A 23,920-nucleotide genomic window follows, 5' to 3' on the forward strand; every position below is an offset into this window, starting at 1 on the left:
TGTTTTTATTGTACTCTCTTTTTTGTTTTCTTTTTCTTTACAGAAAAGAAAGCTGAAATCCCAAAGAGTTTAAATGACCAGTCACAGCCAGAAAGTGGCTACACCAGACCCCAAGTCCTGGTCTCCTAGTCTTTAAAGTCTATGCTTATGATCAAGGCTAGTCCCTGGGTCTCCAGCACAAGGAACACTGCCTTGTGTTGTTGGTTCCCTTCACAGGCGCCTGAAGTCCCACCTCCCTGAAACTGCAGTTTAGGTCTATTCACCAAGAGACTACCGTTTGGGCCATATTTCCATGCAAAACACCACCCAGGCTCCCTTTCACAGCTGCCTTCACTTTCTCTTCATCTCTGTCCTGATTCTGTTCACCAGCATCTCTTCTCTGGGTAGCTACATACTATGCCCAGCCCGTTGGGCAAAGGCAGTCAGAGATATCTCTTCAAAATGCTAACTTCACCTGCTTACGCAAGTTTGGTGCTTCCCATAAGGATAAAGACTGAACCTTACCCAGATTTACAACACTCTTTTCAAATGTACATGTCAGCCCCACTGACCTTTCCTGTTCCTTCTCCAACCCCCACCTGCCTTGTCAATTGTTTGTCCCACACACGTGTCCACCTCCCAAACCTGTGTTCTATTCATATTTCAGATCTCACCTCAGTTCCCTAAGCAGCTTGCCTGGGCTTTGTGTACCACTCTCTGCCACACCACCTTGGTGTCCATCCAATGGTGTACTGGAGCCAACTGGTACAGCCTCTCAAAGCCAAGTGCTCACATCACCTCCCAACTCCAGCGTTGTGTAAGGTCATATTGGCATTTCGAAATTGGCCATGGAGAGAGTATTTATACCATAGAAGTTGGCAAATGGTACAAATCAGGTCTCTCTGGTTGGTAAACATTTACCAGCACAATACTGTGACTCTTCTAAGTTTTCATAACACTCTGAATACTATTTATTTCTTCATTTATTCACTGAATATTTACTCACTGCCTACTCTGTGTCAGATACCAGTAGTGCTGAGAATATAAAGGTTGGCCAATCAGATAGTTCCGGTCGTCATGGAGCTTACAGTGCTGAACGGGGAAGACGGACCTTAGTCAAATATTCACATATAAAATATAAAATGATAACTCTGTTAAAAACAAAAAATGCTTTAAAAATGTATACTAGGATATTTGACCTAGTCTAAGAAGATTTTCCTGAGCTAAAATCTGAAGGATAATTTTGGGCTGAGGAAGGAACAAGGTGAAGGAACAGCATTCTAGGCCCAAGGAACAACGTGTGCTGAGGTCAGAGAGAGCATGAACCTCAGGAGTAAGGGAAAGAAGACAAGTGTGGCTAGAAGGCAGCCAGGAAGCTTGGTGGGAGAGGCAAGTGCAGAGCTAAGACCACACAGAGTTTTGAAGGCCCTACCAAGGAGTTTCACTTTTATCCTAAGAGGAGTAGAAAGCCACTGAAGTGTTTTCAGCAGGAAGACCACATGGTCTGGTGGAAAACCAGTACAACATGATGGTTGAGAAATCAACTCTGGAGCCAGGTTGCCTGGCTTGGAATGCCGACTCTGCCACCTACTAGTATCCTACTAATTTTTCTGTGCCTCAGTTTCCTCACGGGTTAAGTGGTGATAAAATAATACATACCCTACAGGGCTGTTTAGGTGATTGTAAAGCTCTGAGAATAGTACTTGGCACGTCATAAGTGCTATGGAAGTTCTTGTTCAATTAAATAAATAAAACCATCTTTGATAAGATAACTGAATGTCCTGGGTAGCCTGTGGTCTAATAGGGGATGCAGACATAAACAAATAATTACAGCATGAACTAAGCACAAAATATATGGTAATACAAAGATGAGGAAGGGCTTGCTTTCCAGTGGCTATGATGAGCAGAACTGAGGGCATAAAGGACGTTCCAGTTGGAGAAAGCAACACTAACAGCCATGGAGATACGCAAATGTCACTGTACTCAGAAGCTGAAAGCCTAGTGTAGGAAACAGATGTGAATGAAAACCAATGGGGAAAAATATATGGTAGAAGTGTAAGTAAGGAGTGATTAACTTTAATTCCAAAGTAAATGGGAGGTTTTATGGAGGAGGGCCAAGCATCATGGTTGACTGCATGGGCTCTGGAATCAGGCCTGCCCAATTTAGAATGCTAACTTTGTGCCTCACTGGTTGTGTGATTTGACTTCTCTGATCCTTAGTGTTCTCCTCTGTAAAGTAGAAATAATAATACTACCTAGCTCATAAGAATTCATAGTGAATGCATAAAAGTCTTAGCATAGAGCACTCGATAAATATTAAGATATTATTACTATTACATTATGAGTTGAACCTTGAGTGACAAGAACTTTGATCAGCACTAAAGGAAGAACATGAGAAAAGGCCCAGAAGTTTAAAATCATCTGGCACATTTAAAGAACAGCAAGACAGTGCCACTTCAAGTATGGTCATCACTGCCAATCTGTGAACTGTTTTTACTGGTCCATGATGAGATAAATACAGAAATCAAGAGTAAACATTTAGAAGTTAGAAGAAAACAAAGACAAATGGAAAGAGTAACTTTATACTTGTATACTCATAATGAAAACTGGGGCTTGTAGTTTTTATGTCTTGTTTTTACTTTTTCTAGCAAGTTTTTAATTGTATCTTACAAAAATTACAGTCCATGACTGTTACAATAAAATCTTGTCCTTTGCCCCAGATAGTTTGAGAAAAAAGTAACTCAGTGAAGCTGGATAGAGCACCAAAGAGATGAACCTGGAAGAGTAGGGCCAAGATCACATTGTGAGGAACTTCAAGGAACCTTGAATGTCTCAGAGTTCATATGTTATACGTGGGCAACAGGGTTATTAAAAGTTTAAAGAGACTGTTAATTGAGGGTTACACATATATAGGTATTACATGTTTTGTACCCCCCCCCCCCCCAGTGAGCATGTGGTTTTCTCCCTCTCTTTAAAAAAAAAAAAAAAAAATTAAGTTTATTATTGAGAGACAGACACAGAGTCTGTGCAGGGGAGGGATAGAGAGAAAGGGAGACACAGAATCCAAAGTAGGCTCCAGGCTCTGAGCTGTCAGCACAGAGCCAGACGCGGGGCTCCAACTCACAAATTGCGAGACCATGACCTGACCCGAAGTCCACCGCCCAACCAACTGAGCCACCCAGGCGCCCCTCCCTCTTTTTTCTTTTTAATTAAAAGATTATTTTTATTTTCTGGTTAAGAGGAGAGACTGAATTGTTAAGACGAGAGACCGGAACTGCTCCGTGTTTCACATAGGTGACAGTTTGTATTTGATAATAAGAGTGCAGTTAAACAAAGAATTTCAAATTTATCAAAACAGAAAACCTTGAAAACACGTGAGCACACACTTTGTGACCAGGAATGCCTGTGACTTGTTGAGATAAGCTACACCAGGTGATCAGATGAGTCTCCTTTCTTCTTGGGCGCCCTCATACAAATAAGGCATAAACTGAAGATTATCGACTCTTCCAGATCTCCCTGCTTGGGTCACCTCCCCTGCTATCATCCTCACCACTTGTCCAGCAGTCCTTCCCCGGCTGGACCCGGAGAATCACGGTTTAATAATCAGCATCTGACAGCTCACTAAGCATGGGGTTTCCAGACTCCTTTAGCCAGGCTCAGAGACAGACAGAAACCGGTCATGTTTTCTGTTTGGCTTCACAGCCCCGTCCATCCTAACCTACCTGCCCGGCACACGCCACGTCTGCCACGTCTTATGTCCTACCTGAGGCTGCACCTTGGCAAACACACTGTGGCCCAGAAACCAGGCCTCCGGGACCCATCTGGGTCTGAGGGCGACTCCTGAGCCCCCATTGGCCATGTATAAAGAAGCAAGGGCTAGGGGCCTAAAATCCAGCGTGTGGCTCTCGATTTTCCAACGGGAGCCAGAACTTAGGTGAGGCTCCAAAGCGTTCTGGAGGTGGCATTCCGGGCCCCCGCTCCACGCCTCCCGCCCCTTGCACTACCCACCCCCGTGTCCCCTCCCTTCCTTGCCCCCCCCCCCCCCCCCCCCCGTCCTCCCCTCTTCGCCTTTCCGCCCGCGGCGCGGAGGGGCAGGGCCGCAGTCACCCGACGGCAAGGCACTAAGGGCCCACGGGCGTGTCAGGGGTGTGGCCGCCGCCACCTGAAAGCTGGGCCGCGAGCCTGGCCCCCGGCACCGCCGCCGCCAGCGCCGCCGCCAAGCGCCGCCGCCGCAGCCCCAGAGCGGCCCGCCAGGTGCGTTCGCCGCAGGCCCGCTGTGCCCGCGGGGGCCCGGGACGAGGCCCCGGCGCCTCCCGCGGGCGGGCTGAGGGGGTGAGGGCCCCGGGGATGGCTTTCTAAGTCGCTCATTCGTGGGAGCGACTGACGGACCGGGCTGGGAGGCCACGGGAGACGGGCAGGCCGTGCGGCTTCCGTGACGAGGGAAGTCCGGCCCAGAAACGGGAAGACGAGCGCCGGCGTCAGGGAGGAGGAGGATGCTGCGGAGCTGTGGCGAGCGCGGCCCCTCCAGCCCCTCCGGCCGACCCAGGCCGCGGGGCTGCCCTCCCCGCCCCCCCGTCTGGACTGCACTCCCGGTTCCCCTGGGCCTCCATGGCGCTTTAGCCCAGCTCCTTTGAGGAGTTTTTCGCCTTTTACCTTGTGCTTTCGCTTTTGGTGTGCACGTCTAGGCTCCACTCAGACTCCAGGTTCCAGGAGGGCAGGGCCTGTGTGGCTTGTTACCGGCGGGCGGGCTCGGTGGTACTCCTTAAGTAATTGAAGGAATGAGCCAGGGCCTTTGAACTAGAACTGGTGCGTTAGCACCTGAGTAAGTGCTTGCGTGCCTGCCTGTGAAGTAGAGCTCAGTGAAGGAATGCACGAGTGGATGTAAATGCTAAGTGGAGGCAGTGGAGACAGACTCACCGCGCATCTTCTAGCGGATCGTTTTCCAAAAAGTTGTGTGAATGTTGCTCAGGCTTTTTCTTGCTTGCGTTTTGCTATCTGGTGTGGACTTTTGAAGAATCATTGTCACTATAATATTATTCACTGTATTTCTGAAAGATCAGGGTGAATCTAAACGTAGAAACACATGACTCTGCTTTTAGTAACTTGTTTGTCAAATCAGACATTTCTCTTGAATTCATGTTTGTGAAGAATCTTGTTAGTTTTCCTGAGACAAGTACTAGCGGATTTGTGAGTGACTAAAGGAGACTGAATGTAGCCCAGAGAGGAAAAATGAGAGACATCTGTGCAGATGCTTTGCAAGCTACAAGTGGTTGGCTGCTTTAATACAATTGGTGACTGCATCAGCTCTATAGGTTTCCAGACTTGAGTTCCAGAAAAGCCAGATGACTTTGGACTTGTCATTTGATCTTTTTTAGGTCTCAGTTTTTTAACCTCCAGGATGAAGGGCGGTTGGTGGGACCCCTTTCTGAGTTAGACTTCTAGGATTCTCTTTCGTTAGGTGTTAAAGGTGAGATTGTAGGTGACTTCATGGAATTCTGCTCACTTCAGCCAATCTGTTTGGGATTCTGTAGCATCTTGGCCCTACTTTCTTCTCTGCAAATTGCAGCTCATTCCTTATTCTCCTCCACATCTGTTACCAAAGGGCCTGGGAGCTCAAGATGAGAATAATAGACTCCGGGGTGGAGGCGAGAAAGAGAGGCAAAATTTTACTCTGCATTGCCAGAGGCTCCTGGGCCTGGGTCTAACTTGTTTCCAGTGCAACCCAGCCTGACAATGTCATATATCTCCAGTGCATCTGGGGAATTGTATCAGTATTAATTTGCATGCATTTGAAATTAGTTATTATAGATCACAACATTTTGGAGTTGGAAGGGCCTTGGAGATTTTTAATGGCACTTAAAAAGTCATTTTACAAACATATTAAAATATTTTTTGCATGCTACATTTAACAAACTCAAAGTCCCAAATGTGTTAAGTAAAAGAAAATTAATGTTACCTACTTCGGTTCTTTCAAGTCTGTTGGGAGACGTGGAGCCAAAAGTGGTAGTTGGTGAGAAAGACCAACTTTCTGGAACTCTTTTCCCAAAGAGCCAGTTATGGGGTCATGAGTTGTTCAGGCATGGCATGTAACAAAAGTTGATATTTATGGGGCACTGACCGTGTAGCAAGTGCTGTTATATTTAATCTTTTTACTTACATTGCCCCATTTAATCCTACTATAAACCTAAGAGCTAGGTACTGTTGAAATCCCCATTCAACCTTCCGAAATAGAAACCGCTTGGAAATGGGAAAGTCAAGTACTCACAATATAGGCGGAGGCAGGGTTTTTCCCGGAAATGTAGGCAATCCCTGCTAGGAGAGTCTGTGTGATGTTAGAGGATGGGGTCTCTAGGATATGTATAGGATATGTATATATGAACTCTGGGGCATTGTGAGTAGATGAATTTAGGGTGGGGGCTTAGGGGTGGAATGATTAAGACTGGATTGTAGAGAATTGGTTATTTCATTTTGAAAATTATTGAATTCCATTGGGACTCTGGTAGACTCTAATACTTTCCCTAAATGCACATACATCCTAATTTTAAACATATTCAGACTTTAACCTAATTTAGGGAGTGTAAAATGGGTGACATCAAGAGCTATCATAAGCTTAAGAGCTTTGAACTTTGAGTACAGAGCATTATTATTTCTTAGGCTAGCTTTGGGTCCTTGTTAAGGCATTGCCTCCCAACCTCCTTTATAAGAATGACAACTCCTATTGCAGAAAAAGTACAACTGAGACTATATCCCTGTAATCCAGGGACAAGAATGCAGGATGGGTTTCCAGTACCTTTATAATTAATTGACGAGAGCAAAAGAGGAAGAGAGAGGCCCATAAAATAAATGGAAAATTATTTTTTTTCTTCTTTGTCAGTCACGTTTAGCTTCTGAGACCTATCAGTGGCCACTTGAAAAACTGGGAGCAGATGCCAGTTTGATTTAGCTCAGGAGGCCGAAACTTTCCGCCCTGAAGGCTGGTATGATAGAATAGGCCTTCCCATTGCTCACAATGTTATGAAAAAAGCATTAAAGCAACAATTTTTATTACTTGCCCTGGAGCTAGAGCTTTAAAATGTACTTTCTTCTCCCCCTACCCTCCCTAAACCACTTAGCTTTTAAAAACAAACAACCCATTCATGCGTTTGCCTCAGTCAGATTATTAGCCCTTTCTCTTTATTCCTGGGTCCTGTTTCTTTAATGCAGCGAAGAAGTTGGACTGGTATGCTTCTAGGTCTCTGGAATTTTTCTTTAGCTATTATTTTGTTTCTGCATGTTAATTTCAGTGACCATTTATTGAGTGTATCCTGTGAGCCAGATTAAGAAGTGTGAGATACTGAGTTTAAGTAGGAAAGTGACCATTCCACAAATAATTGAATCATAGGGTGACGTGAAAGTGGGGCCATTCATTCCACTAGCAAAGAGCTATGGTTAGAGCTGGGAAAGACTTCAGAGAGCAGGTGAATTCTGAACTGGATTTTGAAGCTTGAAGGCCAAGAGGAGGGAAGACGGCATTCTAAGCAGGAAGAACTACATTGGCAAGGACAAGGAGTATGAGGGTATGAGCACTCCCACTCCGGGGGAGAGACAGGGGTTCAGTGTGGCTACAGTAGAGAGGTCTTGTGAGGGTGGGGCCGTGTTATTTAAACTTTTTTCACAGCGTGGATTATCTTTTTTAGAGTGTATTTTTTTTAAGCTGAATTTTTAGTTAGAGTTCTATGATTGTATTTTCTTTACAAAATAGCTCCAGCATTAATGCTCTGAAGGCACTGGAGATGGAAAAGCTAGAAGAAAGCCAGAAGAAAAGGAGGATGCTGCTTCTGTAGCACAAATGAAAGAGGATAAGGGTCTAAGTTGACACAGGTTTCAAAGATATTCGGAAAATAGAGAGGGCAGGGTTTAATGACCAGCTGGAAATGGGAAATAAGGTTCGCGGTTTGCTTGGCTGGGTGAATGGAGATGCTACTAAAGAGGCTAATAAATACAAGACGAGGAAGATGTTTTAGGGGAAAGACAGTGGAGGCAACTGTGGAACATCTAGGGGAGGCTCCACTATACAGCTTTGACTGTAGCTGTACTGCAACATCATACCGTCGAGACCTGCCAAACGTTTCAACAGGTGCTTAGTCTGAAAAGAAAAATCAATTCAATAAATCACTTGAAAAGAAGGAAAAAACCGCACTGGACTTGGCTAAGGAACATTGCATCATATTTCCTGTGAATTTGTTGGAACTCCAAATCGTACGTAAGTTCCAGTGAAGGAAAAAAAGTTGGACACTCAGACAATGAGGGGTTACCATAAGCCACCAAGAGAAACTAAAATAGAGCAATATAGATGGAAGTGGTTCAAAGGAACAAAGGTAAGCAAATGGCCGGAGTGTAGCAGAGAGGACGGATGTCTGTAGACACAGGTGTAGGCAGGTTTGGAATACAGAGATTTGAGCTGGCTCTTCCAAATAACTATACTTCTTTAATGGTAAGAATACCACAGGCTTTGTTTTCTCCTCTTACTCGGCTTGTCAGGAAGAGACAAGTAGGAGATTGTTCAGAATTGCTGGGCAGAGGGTTTGATCTTTGCAGAGAAAGTGTTGGGAGACTTTGAACTAAGGGAAGAATAGAAGAGGTAGAATAAGATAAAATGAAAAGGATAATGATTAGGAGGTATTTTCAGAACATTTAACTAATTCTATGACAAATAGTCGCTAACAAAGGAAAAGGTAGATTGACATAGCATTCTCTTAGTGTTGTGGCATTAGACCTGCTTAGAAAAAAGGATATATTAGCATGGCATTTTATATTTAAGTGGAATTTTTACATTTGATTGTTACATGAACCCTTAAAACTAGGTGCAGCCAGGCACTATTATCTTTCTTTTATAAAGTAAAAATCTGGGAATTAAGCAGGCTGTAGTTTGCCTCAGATCCCACGGCTGGCAAGAGCTCCAAGCCTTTGATGTCCAGTCCACTGCTCTGTCCATTGTATTAGAGCCTTGCTTTGCCTTGGAACCCTGGCCTTTTACAGTGTGTCCCCTCTCCTCTACCATGTCACATCATGTAACAGTAAAGCAGATGCTATTTGAAGGCCAGCAAAGGCAAGATTTCTCAGGAGAGAGGCAGTGATAGAAAGTATCCTTAGCACAGTTCTGCTGTATACTATAGGGATGGTCATGGATGGTTGTGTATAGAGAGTATCTGTGCAAATCTAATGATACTTTCAATACAATAGGAGAGTCTCCAATATATCTTCTGATTAAATCTTCCATGAGGCAAATAACCCCTTTATAAAGTGAACAATTAATCACTCCTTACTGTCCTGTCTAGATAAATCCCGACTGTCAAATATGGGGTTTGCTTAAAGCAAGACACATCTGCAAAAAGCTACATCTATTTTGATTATATGATATGTTGAAGACTTTTCTAACTTGGATATCAAATATGGAAATGGGGATCTGGACCTGGATCCCTTAATGATTAGAGACCAGTGAAAACATATTGCGCGTAATGATTTGCAGTTAAATCCATCTAGCTACCTTCACTGCTTACAAAGCACGGACAAGTAGGACATTGGTTGGGGTGAAGCCCAGGACTGGCAGTGCTCTGGTCTGATGGTGGGAACCACAAGAGACAGTCATGAATGTAAACGTAAACAGACTGGGCCAGAGTAGGGAAACCAAAAACTCTATGGGCCTTGAATTCCACATCATTAAAATGAAATCAAGTATAATTTAAAAGAAAGATTATTATACTAGACCCAGAGTTTTATGTTGATGAAAGATAAAATCTGTAAGGGTGACAGAATAGTTGTGACTTTTTTGTGGGTCAAGCATTTAAAAATATTTATTCTCAAAACATATAAAGGAAATGGTCAGGAGTGCAAGAATATGGCCAAAACTTAAGGAGTACCTTAAGATCTTTTTTTACATGACAAATCAAGTAGACAAAAGACAAATGGTAGGATTGAATAATGTAACTAATGAAGTTGAAGAATATAATTCATAAAGATGAACAGGAATGCAGGAAGTTCCAATAATATGACGTATCTAATATTAATAAAATAATACAATTATTTATATTATGTGTGGATATATATGGGTGTGATATATATAGGTACACATACATAAATCTTATTTTTATTGTATATGTGTGTGTATATATGTGATATATATATATATATATATATATATATATATATATATATATATATGTTCTTTGAGGGCAGAACATGGAAGTCTGCACTATTCTGACATTTCACTCCCTACTTAGTCCAAATTTCAGGGTTTACCACTTAAATTACTCACCAACACCCATGTTATCTAGAACATAGAATGTCTCTCTCTCTATATATCTCATTTGCAGAAAATTCATTTCTTCCTTGGAACATTTGTGAAAGATTGTAAAAAAAAAAAAAAAGCCAAATGAAGATTTCAGTGAATTCTAAAGGCTTATTGGCCTAGTGCCTCAGTCCTCTGGTTTAGTCCATGTTCTTAGTTAGTTTTGTAATAGGTCGAAATGACAAAAAGTAAACATCTTTCTTTCATGATGCTGTTAAGGCACTCATGTATTCATCTTCCACCTTCATATACATTGTTCTTTTTGTGCCCAGAACATCATGTTGATATTCTGTTACCATTATCAAAAGACATGGGATCTATGCTATCCAAACTAAATGCATTTGTTACATTTGATTAAGTGTTCTCAATCATTAATTCCATGTGTATTATATTGCAAAATTGTCCATCTCAGATATCTGGCTCTACTTTTATAGGGTTTTTCTCTTCATTAGTTGTTCTGAACTGACGTTTATAGAAAACTAGTGGCCATAGGAAGAGTAGAGAACGTATGGAGGATCACCAATACCAGTTAGGTCCTTTGAAGGCAAAACATGGAACTGAGCACTATTCTGACATTTCACTACCTACTCAGTCCAAATTTTAGGGTTTGCCATTTAAACAAATCACTCACCGGCACCCATGTTCTCTAGAACATAGAATGTTTAAGAATATGGGCCAATTTTCCTGTGTTCAAATCTCAGCTCTGCCACCAACACCTGTGTGACCTTGGACCAATTACATATACTCTCTTTGACTCATCTTCATTTGTAACACAAAGGTAATAATTAAACTGTGTCCCAGCCCTATTCCCTGGAACCTGTGACTATTATAGGTTATGTGGCAAAGGAGATGCGCAGATGGAATTAAGATTGCTAATCATCTAAGTTTAAACTAGGAAGACCATCTTGGATTGTCTCGGTGGCCCAATTAACAGTGGAAAGGGCAGAAGAGGAGTCAGAGAGTTAGGGAGATTTGACTGTGGAGAAGGGGCCAAAGAGATGCAATGCTGTCTGCTTTGAAGATGGGGGAAGGGGGCCTTGAGACCAGGAATGTGGGTGGCCACACAGAGCTGGAAAAAGACAGATATTCTCTTCTAGAGCCACCAAAAGGAATGCAGCCGTGCCAGCACTTTGATTTTTACTTGGTGAGTCTTGTGTTGGACTTCTGACCTACAGAACTGTAGGTTAATAAATTTATGTTGTTTAAGCCTCCAGGTTTGTGGTAATCTGTTAGAGCAGCAATCGAAAAATAATGCATTATCCTGTAAATTTGTTGTAGGATTAAGAAATGTAAATAAACATCTAGGACAGGCCTGCCACATGGTAAGTGCTGTCATTATCAGCCACCATTATTATTATTCATTGGTAGTTTAGTTTCCCTTGTCTTTGCTCCATTGTCATAGTTGTCTTATGATTATCTAAAATTGTTGGAATCCCCTGTGCCCTCAACCTGACCAACACTGGCCTGAGGTGTTTCTCACTCTCATGGCAGTCCATACTCAGTGTCCTGCAGTCTGTCAGAATTACCACATAGGTATTTTTACCAGTTTATGGCTCCAGTGGCTTCTGCTCCAGCTAAGCAGATTGGGACTTTACCTGTCGCTTCAGATTTTAGGGTGGTGGTTTGCGCTGCGTCCTTAGTACCCTGCTAGGTCGAAGGAAGGTGGCTGGTTTTCAGTTTGTTCTGTGTTATTTGTTGTTGTAAGGACCCGAGTGATGACTTCCCAGCTCTTCCATGTTGGGGCCGAAACTAGAAGCGAGGGCCATGCTCTCATTACCCCATCGCTTGAAGAAGCTCCTCCGTACTCAAGAGATCTTCATCTCTACACCTGAATTCTCTCTGATTTCTCTTCTCTGGTTTTTAACTCATTAGTTTCATTCCCAGATATGCTGTTTCTGTGTTTCCTGTTGTGGTCAATGGCACCTCATTCTACAGGACTGTAGGTAATGTGATGTGTCTGAAATACAGGGTACAAAGCAGCCTCAAAATGGGGGAGGTTATCCTTAACTCTCCCCTTTTCCTCGTCCTCCAAAATTAAGAAGTCAGCAAATGCTGTTTATGTCTACCTGTTATAGCTCCTGAATTTTCCGTCTCCCCGTCCTACCATCCTTTTCTGTTGTTGCACCAGTCATACCCCTTACCGTCTCTTGCCTTGGCTGGGCAGAATCTTTGAAACCACTTTGCCCTCCACACTGACTTAAGAGTTGGATCGCAGGCTGGCTCATACTATTTCCTTACTCAAAAGGCCTACATTTTGAGAAACTGTCTGTGGAATAAAGTCTGAATGCCTAATATGGCGTGTAAGGTTCTTAGAAATCTGGCATTAAAATATATTTCTGGGTAGCACGTCTGGGTGGCTCGGTCAGTTAAGGTCTGACTCTTGGTTTCAACTCAGCTCATGATCTCGCGGTTCGTGAGTTTGAGCCCTGCCATCTGGCTCTGCACTGACAGTGTGGAGCCTGCTTAGGATTCTCTCTCTCTCTCTCTCTCTCTCTCTCTCTCTCTCTCTCTCCCCCTCTCCCTTTCTCTGCCCCTTCTGGCTCGTGTGCATGTGCTCTCTCTGTCTCTCAAAGTAAATAAACTTTAAAAAAAAAATGTATTTCTGGGTGCATTCATGTTTTTTTCACTTACTGTATTAGTTCACCAGCACCACCACCACAAACTACCAAACTGGGGACTTAAACAGTAGAAGATTATTTTTTCACAGTTCAGGAGGTTGGAAGTCTGAGATTATGGTGCCAGCAGGTTTGGTTTCTTCCCAGCCCCCTCTCCTTGGCTTGCAGATGGTCATCTTCTCGCTGTTTCCTCACACAGTCTTCTTTCTGTTCACACATATCCCTGGTCTCTCTCTGTGTCCAAATTTCCACTTGTTATAAAGACCCTGTTCAGATTGTACCAGGGCCCACCCTAATGCCCTCGTTTTAACTTAATGACCTCTTTAGAGGCCTTATCTCCAAATATAGGCATTTTCTGAGCTACTGAATTAGGATAGGACTTTAGCATATCTATTTTGGTGTGTGTGTGTGGGGGGGCACGGTTCAGCCCATAACACCTCCCATATTCCTCCTTGCATTCTATGTGTGTATCAAGTCACATCATGAGTGCATGTCATGACCTGGGAGGATTTTAAAAATAGTGATTCCTAGGCCAACCTAACTGTAGGTCCTGAATCAGTAAGTGTGAAAGGGGCCTGGGAATACATTTGTTGTGTGCATATGAGTGTATTTAAGTTTTTCCCTATTGATTTGTAACACCCCAGCTTCCCCAGGCTCTTTATCCTTTCTGGAGAACATATTACAAATGTTCAGACTTTTGCTCATGGTTGTTCTTTAACTAAAAATACCCTGCTCGGGGCGCCTGGGTGGCTCAGTCGGTTGAGCGTCCGACTTCAGCCCGGGTCACGATCTCGCGGTCCATGAGTTCGAGCCCCGCGTCGAGCTCTGGGCTGATGGCTTAGAGCCTGGAGCCTGCTTCCGATTCTGTCTCCCTCTCTCTCTGCCCCTCCCCCGTTCATGCTCTGTCTCTTTCTGTCTCAAAAATAAATAAACGTTAAAAAAAAAAATTTTAAAAATACCCTGCTCACTATACAGCTATGAAAATTAATCTATCCTGCAAGGTCGAACTGAAATACCATCTTCTCTGTTATTTCTTCCTTATTTTCTCCTGTGACAATCCTGTAGCACTTTAATCATTACTGTATTGTGAGTACATGAGAATTTATTTCCTTTTATATGATAGTCATCTGCCTTCCTCTTTCACTAGCTTCCAGGCCAAGGATGGCATATTCCTTATTTCTGTATATCTGAAATATTTACCATTGCTCTGAACATAGTAGGTAATCAGTCAATATTTGTAGTATGAATAAGTGAATGAACTCATTAATAAATGATCAAAAGTTTTATGGCTTTTTATACAGTGGAGACCACTGGGTAAGGAAATAAGCTTATTGAATATGAAATGAGTAGCAGGATTTTTATTTTTGATGTGGTTTTTTTGGGTTTTTTTTTGTTTGTTTTTTGTTTTGAGACAGAGACAGAGCATGAGCATGGGAGGGGCAGAGAGAGAGGGAGACACAGAATCTGAAGCAGGCTCCAGGCTCTGAGCTGTCAGCACAGAGCCCGACGAGGATTTTTATTTTTGAATTAAATATTCTTACATGATACATGAACAATGTTTTCTTGAAGAAGGTATTTGAATCGGGAGGATGCAGTGAAAGCATCATAACAATTTTTGATAATGGCAGCTTTTTTTGCATTGCATTTTCCCAAGCAGACTGTGGATGGTTCAGTTCTTAAACATGAAAGGATTCCCCAGTGTCCATATGTAGAATATCCTTGTTTATCCTTCCAACTGAGAACTGCTTCCTTGTAGCTGGCATGTTAAGGTAAACTTGTTTGTTAGCTGAGCTAATACGCTGTGTTTTCCTGGGTCAATGAATAATAGAAATAATTCTTGAAATAATTGTGTCAGCGAAGACCTGGTTTCTGGGCAGGGATCTAGAGTCTGGCATTTTCTTTTTGTTAGTTTTCAAAAACTACTAAAACTTCAACACTATACTTTCTAGAGATGGAGTAATCACCTCTGAAATCATTTCTCCAAAGCCTTTTCTGAACCAGGGCAGGCAGTTGCAGAGATTGGCAGGGGAAGGACTGATGTCTACTCATGGGGGAAGAAGGACTTTGCTTTGAAAACACAGATAAGTCTTTGGATGTGGAAATTTACAAGGCTCAGAGAGCCCTGAAACATCTTTAGAGGCCGAGCTCTGCAGAATAATGGGAGGCTGTGTGCTGGCTTGGCATTGGAGCCTGTCTGGCACCAACCACACTGTAAACAACTCTTCAGACATTTGCATCTGCATACATGACATTAGATTTTCAAAATGTCCAATTAAATACTTGTCAATGGGAGAAATGTTTGTTTCTTCAGCCGACCTGGTGTCAGCCTGGCCTTTCTGATGGAGAAGCATTTCAGCTGATACTGTTGTATGTCCTTCCTTTCTGGACCTGATCTTGTCCCTCTTGTTCAGACAGAATTCTTCCTGAAAGCCATGGAGACTGTGCCAAGCTGTGGACCATGGGATTAGGTTAGGTGACTAAAGAAAAATATTGAGGCGGTGAGTGCTTCTGAAACGCAGGAAAACCTCCTCGGTGCTTTAGTTTCTTTTGCATGGTTCTAAACATTTTGCGCTTGAAAATTTATAAAAGTGGTAGCAGCTGAGAAAAAGTGAAAAGGGCAGTGCTGATATGTGGTGTGTTCTTTTTTTACTTAAATATAATTCTCCTAAGGGCTGGATTCATTTGCTCAACCTTTCAACACATATATTTTGAACAAGTGTTAACAGCGGTGTTGTGTGTGTATGTGCGTGCGGTGTAGGTATGTCCCTATCCTTGTTGACAGACACAGAAATATTCAGCCAGAAGTCACTGTGGTATAGCAACGAAGACTTTGGACATATGATATAGAAACATAGGGGAAGAGAGGAAGGAAATAAAGGAGAATCAAATTTAGATCATTTGTTAGAAAAGTTTGAGTGTACAAGGAAGTAGAAAGCTGTGTGGCCTAAGCAAATTTCCCAATACTGGCCTCAGTTTATTAATCTCTAAAATAGGGGATATATTATCAAAAACGTTGAAGGTCGTCAAGATTAAATATAATGATTGATGTCAACTGCTTATAGTGGCACTTTCTACATTGTAAATGCTCAACAAATGTTAGCTAATAATGAAATACTAACCTTTTGGACAGAGGAGGTTTAAGCATTCCTGTGTGGTGAAGGGAAGGAGCCAGGAGAGGGAGAAAAATTAAACGATTGGTACCGTATGAATAGAGAATTTGGCTTTAGAAAAGAGGGTGGGCACATCCCTCACTGGAGCATGAGCTGGGAAAGACTGTATAAAGGGATAGAAAAGTTTTGACTTGAGGATGGAAAAAGCCAAGGCATCTCATGGTTATAATATCGTATCCTGAGTTATGTAGAAGAGGAGAGCTTTTGCTGAGCATGAGGGGAGTAGGATGGAATTTGGGGCTTAAGGCGAGTGGAAAAACTTCGTAGCAGCTGCTACGGGGAATCTGATAGGGGTCAGTTGAAGATAAATATGAGGGGCCGAGCAATGCAGAGGACCCGGCTGAGATCAGACAGCCATAGTTTATAGTGGAGACATTTGGTATGATTAGGTAAATGTTGATGGTGGTATCATGGAGCAAGCAAGCACAGAGAAAATTCGAAATTAGTTTTAAGGAATAGGCATGTAGGTGAGGAGGAAAGGCAGAGGCGTTCTAGGGTGCTAATGAAAGCATTTTGGAATTGTTAACCACCAATTGTGAACTTGTTTGTGAACCAAGATTAATCTTTAATGGTGAGTTGGGTGGATAGATATATAGCCAGACTGGAGATGAAGAGGTGTCTTAGTTCAGGCTGCTGTAACAAAGTTCCATAGATTGGGTGGCTTATAAATAATAGAAATTTGTTTGTCACAGTTCTGGAGGCCAGAAGTCTGAGATCAGGGTACAAGCATGATGGGTTCTGCTGAGGGCTCTCTTCTGGGTTGTAGACTGCCAATTTCTCATTGTATCCTCAATATAGCAAAAAAGAGGGTTCAGGGGCTTTCCAGTCTCACTTTTATCAAGGCAGTAATCCCATTAATGAGGGCTCTACTCTCATGCCCTAATTACTTTGCAAATGCCCCACCTCCCAGCACCATCACATTAGGGTTAGGATTTCAACATATGAATTTCAAGAAGACTCTTCACTTAGACAGCCAACAACAATCTAGCTGCTACTCTGTGCTGCATATGTGCTGAGTGATGGAGCTATAGGGTTGAAGGAAACACAATTCACTTTAAAAGCTCAAAACATTTATTGAGCTTCTAGTATATATTGGGTAGATAATCTATTTGACATCAATCTTTCCCTTGAAAATCTTTAAGGCTAGTGACATAATTTGGATAATTTCAATTTAAAGTGTGGTAAACTTTGAAGGAGTTAAGAAGAGGGTGCTGAGATACCACGCAACCTGTGAGAAGAGGAGCCGAGTCGGGAAGCATCCTGGAAAAGTGTGTCTCAGCTGGCTCAAGGGGGTGAAGAATGACAGAAAGGGAGAGGACAGAGCAGAGCAAGGGGATTGATGTGGCCAGGGCAGATAAGAAAAGGTTTCAAAGAGAAGGTGGTAATTGAGATGAGTTATGTATAACACTATTGCTAAGTGACAGAAAAAAAGAAGACCCGAATTAAAGCGGTGAACATTTTATCAGTAGGGACAGAAGGAAGAGATGTAAGAGGATGGAGTGATGAGATTTAGTGGCTGACTGAGTATGTGGGGGAATGAATAGATGATTTTGTACCTCATATTTTTTAAATGTTTATTTATTTATTTATTTTTGAGACAGAGAGGTTGAGAGAGAGAACAAGTGGGAAAGGGCAGTGTGAGAGGGAGACACAGAATCCAAAGTGGGCTCCAAGCTCTGAGCTGTCAGCACAGAGCCTGACATGGGGCTTGAATCCACAAACCATGAGATCGTGACCTCAGTCAGCCAAAGTCAGATCGAGCCAGAGTCCCATGTTTAACCGACTGAGCCACTCAGGTACCCTGATTTTGTACTTTTGAACCTGAATGATAGGACAATTATGATTTCATTAGCAGAAAGAGGGAAATCCTCTAAGTTAGAGAAGATTTGGGGGAAGTTGATAAGTTTGGTGATGTTGAATCAGAACATTTGGTTGTAAGTGAAAGCAATCCAACAAAAATGAGAATTAAACCTGAAGAGGGCATCTGTAGCTTTCATAACTGGAAAGTTCAGAGATATAGCTGGCGTTAGGCATGGCTAGATCCAGGACACAAATGATGTAATATAGGCCCATGTCTATCCCTACTCTCTGTAGTTCAGTTTAACTTGACCTACTGCAGATAGGCTTTCAGTATACAGTAGGCAAAATGGGTGCCTAGAGGTCCTAGCAATCTCAGTGGAAACAACTTCTTCCCCCCCATCCCCTACATGAACAATTTATTTTACCTGTCTTAAATATAATTTTGAAAACATAAGTTATTACAGGGGCGCCTGGGGGGCCCAGTCGGTGAGGTGACTGATTAAGTCTTGATTTCAGCTCACATCATGATCTCGGGGTTGTGAGACCCAGCTCTATGTAAGGTTCCATGCCCAGTGTGGAGCCTGCTTAAGTTTCACTCTCTCTCTGTCTCTCTCTGTCTCTCTCTCTCTCCTGTGCCCCTTCTCTACTCATGCTCTCTCTCTCTCTCAAAAAATAAATAAATAAAACCATAAGTTATTGCAAATGTGCAATCTTCAATGTAGTCTGGTTGAGGGACAGAAATACTATAATTGTCTTCTAATAATTTGAAGTTAAGAGTATGTATATTTTCCAAATTTATTTTATTTTCATGAATTTGGAAAGCTCTCGCTATTCTTTTAAACATCTTTCTACTGAGTTTCTCAAATTTTTATTCCGTCATATATTTATACCATTTTAATCACCACCCCACTCATTGGATTTTTCTGTTACTTTTTACTGATTAGAAGATTTAAGAAAATCCTTTTTAAAATTGCATTTGCATTGTCTTCATTTGCCATTGCATTTACTGTAATTAGTGCAACTAATACAAATAATTCAACCAGCATTTATTCAGCATCATTTTTTGTTACAAATGCTGAAATATGGAGGAAATCAGAATACACAGATATTTAAAGCTCCTTTCAAAGCAGTCATGATCTGTCAGAGACAAAAATGCAAACATAAAATTCAGAAAAACTGCAGCGGTCTTCAGGAAGAAAATGTTCCTGCTTTCTTGAAGGGAGGCCTCAAGGGCGTCCCTCAGGGCAGAAACAGTGCAGTGGCAGGTCAGAGAGCAGGATTTGGGGGGAGGAGGAAGAAGGAGAATCAAGGCTGCCCACCAAGTTTTGAGCATTTGTATATGGAAGGATAGTAAGTTCTGGCAGAAATAGGGAATCTTGAAGGAAAGACTTTGGGGAGAGAAGATTATGAATTTAGTTAGGCTTTGAAAGGATCCACAGATAGAGGTACCTAGCAGGTATTTGAGAATGTAGGTCTGGTTCTAGGAGACAAAAACAGGGTTTAGGATTAGGTGCCAAGAGACATGGAATATGATTAAGTTGGGCAAGAAAAGCAATTGGATAGTAGAATAACAACAACAACAACAAAATCCACTCAGGTAGATCTTAGAGGCATCTTATGTAAGCTTAAAAGGAACATTTAGAAAATAAATCCCATGCTAGAAGCACATCTGAGCTCACATCCTTTAGCAAGGAGAGATTCTGTTTTAAAAATGTAATTAAATTTATTCATTGATTTGCATTTATTTAAACAAACAAAACCTAAAGAGTTCACACATTTCTTTCCCTACTCTTCTACTCCTGCCTCTGGCAACCACTAATTTGTTCTCTGTGTCTATGAGCTTGACTTTATTGATTGATTAATTCTACATATAAGAGAGATCATACAGTATTTGTTTTTGTCTGTCTGACTTATTTCACTTGGCACAATACCCTTGATGTCTATCCATGCTGTTGCAAATGGAAGATTTCATTCTTTTTTTTAAATGGCTGGATAATATTACATTATATGTGTGTGTGTGTGTGTGTGTGTGTGTGTGTGTGTGTGTACATACCTTAATTTCTTCATCCATTCGTCCATCAGTAGGCACTTAGGTTGTTTACACATCTTGGCTATTATAAATAATGCTGCAGTGAACATGAGGGTGCATATATCTTTTTGAGTTAGTTTTGTTTGGATAGCTACTCAGAAGAGGAATTGCTGGATCATATGGTAGTTTTATTTTTAATTTTTTGAGAAACCTCTGTACTGTTTTCCATAGTGTTTGCACCAGTTTGCATTCTCACCACCAGTGTACAAGAGTTCCCTTATCCCCACATCCTCAACAACACTCGTTATTTCTTGTCTTTTTGATAGTAGCCCTTCTAACAGGTGTTAGGTGATATCTCATTGTGGTTTTGAGTTGTATTTCCTTGATGATTAATGATGTAGTGCATCTTTTCATCTGTATGTCTTCTTTGGAAAAGTGTCTACTCAGATCTTCTGCTCATTTTTAATTAATTAATTTTTAATTGTTTGTTTTTTTGGTATTGAATTATGTGAGTTTATATATATTTTGGATATTAGCCCCTTATTAGATACATGATTTGCAAATATTTTCTCCTATTCAGTAGGTTGCCTTTTCATTTTGTTGATGGTTTTCTTTGCTGTGCACTTTTTAGTTTGATGTAGTCGCACTTGTTTATTTTTGTTTTTGTTGCTTTTGCTTTTCACGTTAGATTCAAAAAACTCATTGTCAAGACTTATGTCAAGGAGCTTACTGCCTGTTTTCTTCTAGGAGTCTTAGGATTTCAAGTCTTATGCTCAAGTTTTTAATACATTTTGAGGTATTTTTTGTGTGTAGTGTAAAATAGGGGTGCAGTTTCATTCTTTTGCATGTGGCTATCCAGTTTTCCAAACAGCATGTGTTGAAGAGACTATCCTTTCCCCATTGTATATTTTTAGCTTCTTCGTTGTAAATTAGTTGACCATATAGGTGTGAGTTTATTTCTGGTCTCTGTCTTCTGTTCCATTGATTTGTGTGTCTATTTTCATGTCAGTGACATACTATTTTAATTAGCTTTGTAATGCAGTTTGCAATCAGGGAATATGATGCTTCCAGTTTTTCCTTCTTTTTCAAGATTGCTTTGTCTATTTGGAGTCTTTTGTGATTCCATATAAATTTTAAGATTGTTCTATTTCTATGAAAAATGCCACTGGAATTTGATAAGAATTGCATTGAATCTGTATATTGCTTTAAGTAGTATGAACATTTTAACAATATTCTTCCAATCCATTGGCATGAAATATGTTTCCACTTATTTGTGTCTTTTTCTATTTCTTTCCTTAATGCCTTGAAGTTTCCATATATAGATCTTTCACCTCCTTGGTTAAATTTATTCTTAGTTATTTTGTTTTTCTGATGCAATCATAAAAGGGGCTGTTTTCTTAATTTCCCTTTATGATATTTTGTTATTTCTGTATACAAATACAACAGAGTTTTGTGTACTGATTTTGTATCCTGCAACTTTAGTGAAATCATTTATTCTGACAGTTTTTGATGGAGTCTTTAGAGTTTTCTATATATAATATCATGTCATCTGCAAATAGGGACAGATTTACTTCCTCCTTTCCAGTTTGGATGACTTTTATTTCTTTTTCTTGCCTAATTGCTCTGGCCAGGACTTCCAGTACTGTGTTGAAACAACTTTTATTTGCAACATCCATATGTTTAAAAATATATTTTATTATTACTCAGGTGTGAAGAGCTGACAGATCAGGAAATGACTGCCATGGAAAAGATATTTTGTTACTCACAGTTTCTGAGAGGAGGGGCATGGCATGCCATGCAGGGCCACACAGGGAAGCACCAGGTAGGGCCAGGTAGGAGGCAGAAGGAGTAAGGGGAAAGCATGTACGGAAGACTTTATTGTAGTTTTGGTGAGAAAGAATGGGTGACACAAAATAAACAGGCTTAGGATTGGCCATTTGGAATAATTTTAGTGGGTTCTCAGTTATAGGGACTATCTCAGGTTGTCTGGTCCCTGGCCTGGGGTTGGTTAGGACAGAGGAATGTTGGCTAAGCATGTGAGAGTTACAGGAAATCTTTGGAGGGTATTGGTTTTAGATTGGTTGGTTTATGTATGAAAGGAGTGTTCACAGGGGAGTCTAAGAATCAGCTAACTCTTGGAGGGGCAATCAGTGAGGCCCAAGATGCCAGAGCATCAACGATACAGAAAATTTAAAAAAAGTGTAGTTAATATGCTATATTTCAATGTTGGTGAAAATTCTGATTGACCTTACTTGGGCCATTTTGTCTCTGTAGTTTGGGTGTGGGATGAGAAATGGTACTGTGATCGACAGCCACCCTGGACCAGAGTGTGAGAATCAGGGAGGATGACCTTAAAGAAAAAGAAAACAGAAAATGGGGAAGTATGATGAGAAGCCAAAACCTATAGCTACCAGAGTCTACTATGATGTGCCTCTAGCCATCTTGGTTGAGATGACCAGTTCAAATGTAACTCTGGGCTTCTAGATTCCAGACAGATTAGTTTTGTTTAACAGCTCTTACTGCACAACATGCACTGCTCCCTGGCTTGATGTCTTCCTTTTTTCCTGCTTTTCTACAAACCTATAGAGTTCCTGAAATTTAGCGTCTAAACGTAAACTCATCATTTATGTTTTCTGATCCCCTTGACTAGGTACCAGTATTTTCCTCAGTGCCTGCAACAGAACCCTTACCTTGGTTTTTTTTTTTTTACTCTCTTCTTTCCCCTTCTGTAAAATCCTCTATCTTCTGAAATCTCTACTCAATTTAGTCCTTTCTTACCCATGTTTGCTACTGCCTTTCTAGTTAGGATCTTCATCACCTTTCTAGTCTCTTCTCTTAAATCTATCTTTTAAAATATCAGCAGATTTATTTTACTGGGGAAACAGCACCTCCAAAATCCTCCAGTTATTTGAACATTACACACAATGGTGGGCACATGGCAATGTCTGAAGATCTAAATTCAAGTCACTCCATGTTTCATTTGGCATTTCATCAAAGGTATTTGGTGGCTTAAATGAGAAAATGCATGTTTGAAAAATCTTTATAAACTGTAATGCAGCTCAGGTGATGGTGATTTCTTTGTTTCTTTTTCTATACTGTGTGAATTCTGAGTCATTTTTAAACTCCGATTTTCAGCCTTATCTCCTTTAAGTGAATTCCTCTCTGTTCCACACTTGGACTGAGTTTGTTTCTATCTTTGTATCTTTCTACTGTTCCCAGACCTGAGATGCCCTTCTCTTTGCTTTCCTTTCAGTCAACTAAATCTTAATTATCTTTTAAAGCCTGATAGAAGGTCTGCTTCTTTTATGAACTTTTTAAAAATTATTCAGGTCACCCATGTTCTTTTTTTTTTTCTTACAGTTCATTTTCACTGATTTATTTACTCTTTAATTCTTATTTATCTTTTTGTGTTCACAGTATACTTTATTTTTTTATTTTTTAAATGTTTTTTAAGTTTATTTTTTAGAGACAGAGTATGAGTGGGGAAGGGGCCAAGGGAGGGGGACAGAGTATCCAAAGCAGGCTCTGTGCTAACAGCAGGGAGCCCAATGCGGGCTTGAACCCAAGAACTGTGAGATCACAACCTGAGCTGAAGTCAGAAGCTCAACTGACTGAGCCACCCAGGTGCCCTTCCATAGTATATTTTATACTTCTGAGGGCAGGAATCCTGACTTTCACTTCTTTTGTACCATGCATAGTTCTTCTCGTGTAGTTTTTAAATAAATAGTTGCTAATTAATTAATTGTTAATTGGGAAAAAGTACTAATCTGCAATAATTCCACTTTGGATATACTTTGTGAACTTCTCTTTTCCCCGTGGGAAGAAATAATTGTGGATTGATTAGACTGGCAGATGCTGAAACAATTTAGTCCAATTTAACAAACGCTTCTTGAGTTCTGGAACATATGGGCAAGTGCTGAATAAACGTTCATTTGTTCACTTATCCAGTCAACCGATATTTATTGGGTCTCCACCATTTTTCCCACACTGTGTGAATTAC

The 23,920-nt window shown here is 41.2% G+C and overlaps 1 protein-coding gene across 3 annotated transcripts in view; it reads left to right on the plus strand.

The window, feature by feature from the left end:
- The first annotated feature begins 4,048 nt into the window (after positions 1 to 4,048).
- Positions 4,049 to 23,920, plus strand: part of CPQ (carboxypeptidase Q) — a 447,986-nt gene continuing 428,114 nt past the window's right edge. For all 3 annotated transcript variants that reach the window (XM_042972841.1, XM_042972842.1, XM_042972843.1), the window contains exon 1: positions 4,049 to 4,233. The gene's annotated coding sequence lies outside the window, so the exon portion shown is untranslated. The remainder of the gene's footprint in view (positions 4,234 to 23,920) is intronic.

The sequence above is a fragment of the Panthera tigris genome, chromosome F2 (assembly GCF_018350195.1).
Source record: "Panthera tigris isolate Pti1 chromosome F2, P.tigris_Pti1_mat1.1, whole genome shotgun sequence".
In the NCBI taxonomy this organism is placed as follows: domain Eukaryota; kingdom Metazoa; phylum Chordata; class Mammalia; order Carnivora; family Felidae; genus Panthera; species Panthera tigris.